Consider the following 6,042-nt stretch of genomic DNA (forward strand, 5'->3'; position numbering starts at 1 on the left):
TGTTCCCGTTTTTAAATTAATTTTTTAATTATTGTTCGAGATTATATAAAAATTATGTTACGCCGAAAGTTTCACGTTCTTGCGAGCAAGGAAATTATTAAAATCTTGCATATAAAAATTATGCGAAATCTAATTTAGAAAAAAAAAAAAGAAAAGTAGAAATATTTTTGCTATTATAATTTTTTTTTTGTGTGTGTGAGAAAATATTAGATAAACAATGCTTAATTCAATGGTAATATCGGTAGTCTGAGAAATTCATTTTTCTTAGAGTTACATAAAATTCATTAATACGGATTTAGGGTCTTTTTTCGTAATGTTCCTGTAAAAATTATTTTATTTTATTTTTATTGTTACAAATTACGATGCTTTATTTATATATAAAAAAAGCAAAAATAAATTCTTGCGCTTTTTATTTACTACTGAAAACCATAAATTTAGTAAAGGTATTTTTGTTTAAACAAAATAATACATTTCCACTAAGATTTAAATAAAAATAATAAATTCATTATATTCCGCGATCATTATTTGATAAATACTGAAAATTTCATTAAAATTGGTTAATTCCCCGAGTTTTGGTGAATTTTTAAGTAAAGGGAGGGGTCAAAATGTTTATGCATTTTAAGCATCGGCATTCATTTTGCCCGTACCTATCAAATTGACAATATATTACCCAATTATATTCGCTTCCTATGGTCTATAATATATTCTTTAGAGATCGTTCTAAAACTATTTTTTATTATTTATGAATTCAACAAAATATTAAATTTCAATTGCTGTTTTATTTTATTTATTTATTTACTTATTTATTTTTATTCCAAAAGGAAAAAAAAAATCATTTTCTACATTTTCGTTTAAAATAAATAAAAATCAATAAAAAATAAATAAAATCTAAAATTAAAATAAGTTATCTCCCTTGATATTATTTTTCTTCCTAAATATATTTCGGCGCTTATGCAGTTTAGTCAAGACATTAAAAAATGAAAATATTAAAAAAAAAAAAAAAAAAAAAAAAAAAAAAAGTTATATTGTACGTACTCGTTATAGTCTGAAGTTCTCAGAAAAAAAAAATCACTTAATTTCATCAAATAGTTTTTATTTTACAGCAAAAAAAAAAAAAAAAAATTATGATACTGAGCAAAAGGTTCGATTTTTAGGAAGAAAAGCTAGCAATAAAGATGGGGAGGGAGTGTCGGCGCTTTAACTGGAGCTATCTCTCTTTGGTGTGTTCAACAAATTTCGTAATGGCTGACTTCAACGTGCTCTCAACGTTTTTTTCCGCTGTAAAATAAAAATACTCAATCAAATTAAATGAAATTATTTTTCGGAGATCTTCAGTCCAAAACAGACACGTACAATATAACCTTTTTTTCGATATTTTCATTTTTTTTATGTCTTAACTAAACTGTACAAGTACCAAATGTTCAATAGGCAGCCATCTTTAAAAACAAAGTTACTTCCCTTGTTATTAGTTACAGGGGAGGTAATTATGTCTCATATTGAACTTTCAAGGAAATAACTGTCCAAAAATTTGGGCTTGACAGTGGCTAAGTGGTTAACTAAACCGACCGAAAGTCTGGATGTGTCAAGTTCGAGTCCAGTTCATTCCATAAAAACACTTTCATCAAACCTGACCTTGTGTCTAACCTCCTAGAGAGAAGATAAATTATAATTCTTTCGTACATGAATGCATAAATAAAAGATAAATAGAATTAAATAAATTTTAACATAAAAAAACTATCGAAATTAATGTTAAGCTCAAGAAGTTTTCTACATTGTCAAAAGCCCCCATTGCACGTCATCTCCTAACCTCACCTTTAGTAACGAGGGGTTACCATTTTTGCAATGGGGGGGGGGGCTCGCCGTCGCGGGCAAAAATAGGGGGACCTAGTTTTGAAAGCTGGTTTATCATAATTTTTTTGTAGGTTTCCGGCTACTTTTTGATTGCATTTGAAAGATTAGAGACTAAAGTTAATTTCCTAAAGGAAAAAAAAATATTTGTACACGTGAAAAAAAAAAAAAAAAAAAAGTTATGAAAATGTTTTCACGGCGAGCGAACCAATTCAGCTAAATTTTGAAGTTTAAAAAATTAATTGTAAAAATCCTTTGAAAGATTAATATTAGTTTTCTGGGTCTATTTCAAAGATAATTAATAAAGTCCTAAAATATTGAATTAAATTTAAAAAAAAAAACAACAACAAAAAAAAAAACACCGTCGTCGTAAGTCGTAAGAGTATTATCGATGAGTAAGTAAGAGTATTGCCAACGACAACCTTTATCATAAAAATGATTTCCAACACTCAAGAACAATTAATTTTTATTTATTGTGGACTATTATTCTCATCTTTATTAGTTGTTGTTTCACGACATTTCGGCCAACTATTCCTCTGGCAATAAATAAAAATTAATATAATACTCATCTCAATAATGAATCCCAATTAAAACTATATACTCAAGAACATTAGTAATTGTCTGTATTTTTGAGATGAGGTGTTTTCATTGATTGAGATTGTCGGACTGACTTCCTCATCTTGGTTGTTATTGTCACAACGTTTCGGCCGTTTTGCCCTCCGGCCTTCATCAGGTGTTTTGTATCGAACTGGGGAACCGTTTGTTAGGAGTCTCGAACCCAACCCTTTATTATTATTACGGGGGTACCGTGTTCAGACTCCAGCTAGGCTTTGGGACATAGTTGCTGATTCTCTGTTTTGAATGTTACTTTTTCACTGCCTTCGTTCAGGATTGAACTCAGCACCTTTGGGTAACTGTAAACTTTGATACATCTAGGACCACTCGGCCATATGTCACAATTCTTAGTTGGTTTTTGTTAATGTTAAACCTATGTTGTTATTCAAGGTTTTCTCTCTCTATCAGAGGTGTCCAAACTGCATTCAGCTCTATGCTTGGTTTGCTCAGTAGGTTGTTATGTCCGAGCATCGATACAGTTCACAAGGAGAAAGAAAAAAGGTAACCAACTGGCCTTCCTTGATATACTCATATCACACACAGAGCATGGGTTTAAGACATCCGTATATCGCAAGCCTACCTTCACCGGACAATATCTAAACTTCAACTCCTATCACCCATACAGTATCAAACATGGAATCGCACGCTGCTCACAACATCGAGCAGAGACAATAAGTAGCGACACCATTACATACCACCAAGAAATGGTCAGGTTGAAGAATACCCTCCATCGTAACAACTACCCCGATAGCATACTATCCACCAGACGTGTTAATAGTATAAGATAGGAGAATGAAACCCAAAAACCTCCAATGGTCTGCCTACCATACATATGAGACATCTCCGAAAAGATTAAGAGAATATGTGCCCCCTACAACATCAGAACGGTATTCAAGAGCGAGTCAACACTCAGACGACACCTGGTACGAGTGAAGCCCTGCATGACCAAAAACTGCATATACTCCATCCCATGCAGTTGCAGAAAGGTTTACAAGGGTGAAACATGCCGCCCCCTTAAAGTAAGGGTGGAAGAACACCGAAAAGCGGTAACTAAAGGGAGACGGAAAAATCGGGTATAGCCAACCATGTCTGGATGGAGAGGGGGGGACCATCGCCCCCTATGGGATGAAGTAAAAATAATAAACAGAGAGACCCACTGGAAAGTGAGAAAACTTAAAGAAACAGCTCATATGCTAGGACATAACGACCTACTGAGCAAACCAAGTATAGAGCTGAATGCAATTTGGACACCTCTGATAGAGAAAGAAAACCTTGAATAACAACATAGGTTTAACATTAACAAAAACCAACTAAGAATTGTAACATATGGCCGAGTGGTCCTAGACGTATCAAAGTTTACAGTTACCCAAAGGTGCTGAGTTCTAATCCTGAACGAAGGCAGTGAAAAAGTAACATTCAAAACAGAGAATCAGCAACTATGTCCCAAAGCCTAGCTGGAGTCTGAACACGGTACCCCCATAATAATAATAAAGGGTTGGGTTCGAGACTCCTAACAAACGGTTCCCCAGTTCAATACAAAACACCTGATGAAGGCCGGAGGGCAAAACGGCCGAAACGTTGTGACAATAACAACCAAGATGAGGAAGTCAGTCCGACAATCTCAATCAATCAAGAACATTAATCAAATAGCAATCAACTCGAACTACTTTGTTCACATTTATGAAAAAAATTATTTTATTTAAGACAGTAATTCTTTAATATAGAGGTGTAGTATAGACTCTTTTTTGGTCGCCCACACCATTATGAAGTTAGCAAGGATAGTGTTCATTAATGTGTAAGTAAATTTCATATATTTTTTAGAGAATGTCCAGAAATATTTAGTGAAGACAGTCCAAAATAAATTCTGTGTCAGGATAAAAGAGAAAAATTTGAAAGAAAATTGTTCGTGACTAATAGGTAAGGCAGGAATTTCTGGTAAGGTAATCACGCACATGTGTTAATCTCGGTGTGTGCAAAATCCATGGTGAAAATTTTTAACAATTTTCAATAGAGCTAGCAGTAAGGAAAGAAAGTCACTCACCAACTGGTTTATTTTTTCCCCACAAAACAGTATTTATAGTCGAAACCTTACAACATTCTCGAAAGTTCTGATCTGTTTACAGTATCCATGCGCATAAAGACAAAAAATTAGTCCGCATGTATTTACACGAGATTGAGGCAGAACACATTGAACAGTACGCCATTTGTTCCTATTTACAATGCCCCCCCCCCCCGGGACAGACTTAGACATCAGGGCCGTTTTTTTAACGTGAAGAAAATGAATAAAAATTTAAAATTGTCTCAGTCGTGAAGGACTTCTCCACTGACAGAACAAGAAATTGAAGTGCAGCATCTGAAGAACAGATACTACACTGATCTCGGCCCAAAGGCTATTTGTTTTACGTGGGCGAAGCAATGTTCTTAGAACCGAACCGACGCCTTAAAAATAATTTTGATTAAATTACCTCCCTTTGACTGTTCAGAAATAGTGGATTTGTCTGTATGATGACTCTTCACTACACACCATCTGCTTAACGAGCTGTTCTTCATACAAGCAGTCATTAAACATTAACAGAGAGAAATCTTAGTGAGGCTGTTTAATTTTAGGATGACCAATCCGACTGCTGTTCATATTAATTTTTACCAAATTTTGAAGGACTACTTCCAATACTTTAGGAAATTTAACAAGTCACAGTAAGCTTTCAATCATCGATGAAGCATTCCAGTCAAGTTGATGTTGCGGAAAACTATCCTCCGTTGCAAGATACACTGTTTAAGAAAATACCTTTGGCAGTCGATCTTACTTTATAATTTCCTTCATTTGATGTTTTAATTTTCGGCAACCTACACTCAACGGTGCAGGTCACTAAAATAAATATATCATTTGTTATTTATAGAAGAGTTTTGTTTTCTTTTCATTTGACAAACTTTCTGTTACAGAATATTTTAGTAGTTGGTCTAACAGTTCATGCTAATGTGAACACATTTTTTCTTTTCAAAATTAGACTGAGACAGGGAAGAGGTATGTTTGAGGATACCGAAGATTTTTTTTTTTATTTTTGTTAAATATTCTTTTGAATAAATATTTTTGGTCCCCCAACAAAAGTAGAGTGAACGTGTAAATTCACCTTTGTCCGTTTGCACTTTTCTCAATAACTACACCTTGCAATTTTGCACGAACATTAAACATAAGAATACAAAAGTAACCAAACGAATTTTCCGGGAAAACTCCGATTGCCCTCTAGGGTTGCCTTTCAGATTAAAATTGACACTTGTGCTAAAAAAAAAAAAAAAAAAAAAAAAATCGATTCCTTCGATTTTTATAAAACTTTTTGAAAACTGATTTCTATATAACTTTCTCTAATTCGCAATAACTCGGACTCTTTTAGGGCTAATAAAAACACTCAATTTTTGGGACTATTTTACCATATTTGTCCAAAAATTTCTGTGTTTATTGAGCAGCTTTGCATGGTGCTGAACTCCAATTTAAATATGTTAAGGCCTCGAGGACTTTTGGGGCTAAATAGGCGGGTGCAAATGATAAACTTAACTTTTTTTTTTTTTTTTTGCATAGTGCAG

Source organism: Euprymna scolopes, chromosome 33, assembly GCF_053919585.1.
Source record: "Euprymna scolopes isolate OS-2025 chromosome 33, ASM5391958v1, whole genome shotgun sequence".
Taxonomy (NCBI): domain Eukaryota; kingdom Metazoa; phylum Mollusca; class Cephalopoda; order Sepiida; family Sepiolidae; genus Euprymna; species Euprymna scolopes.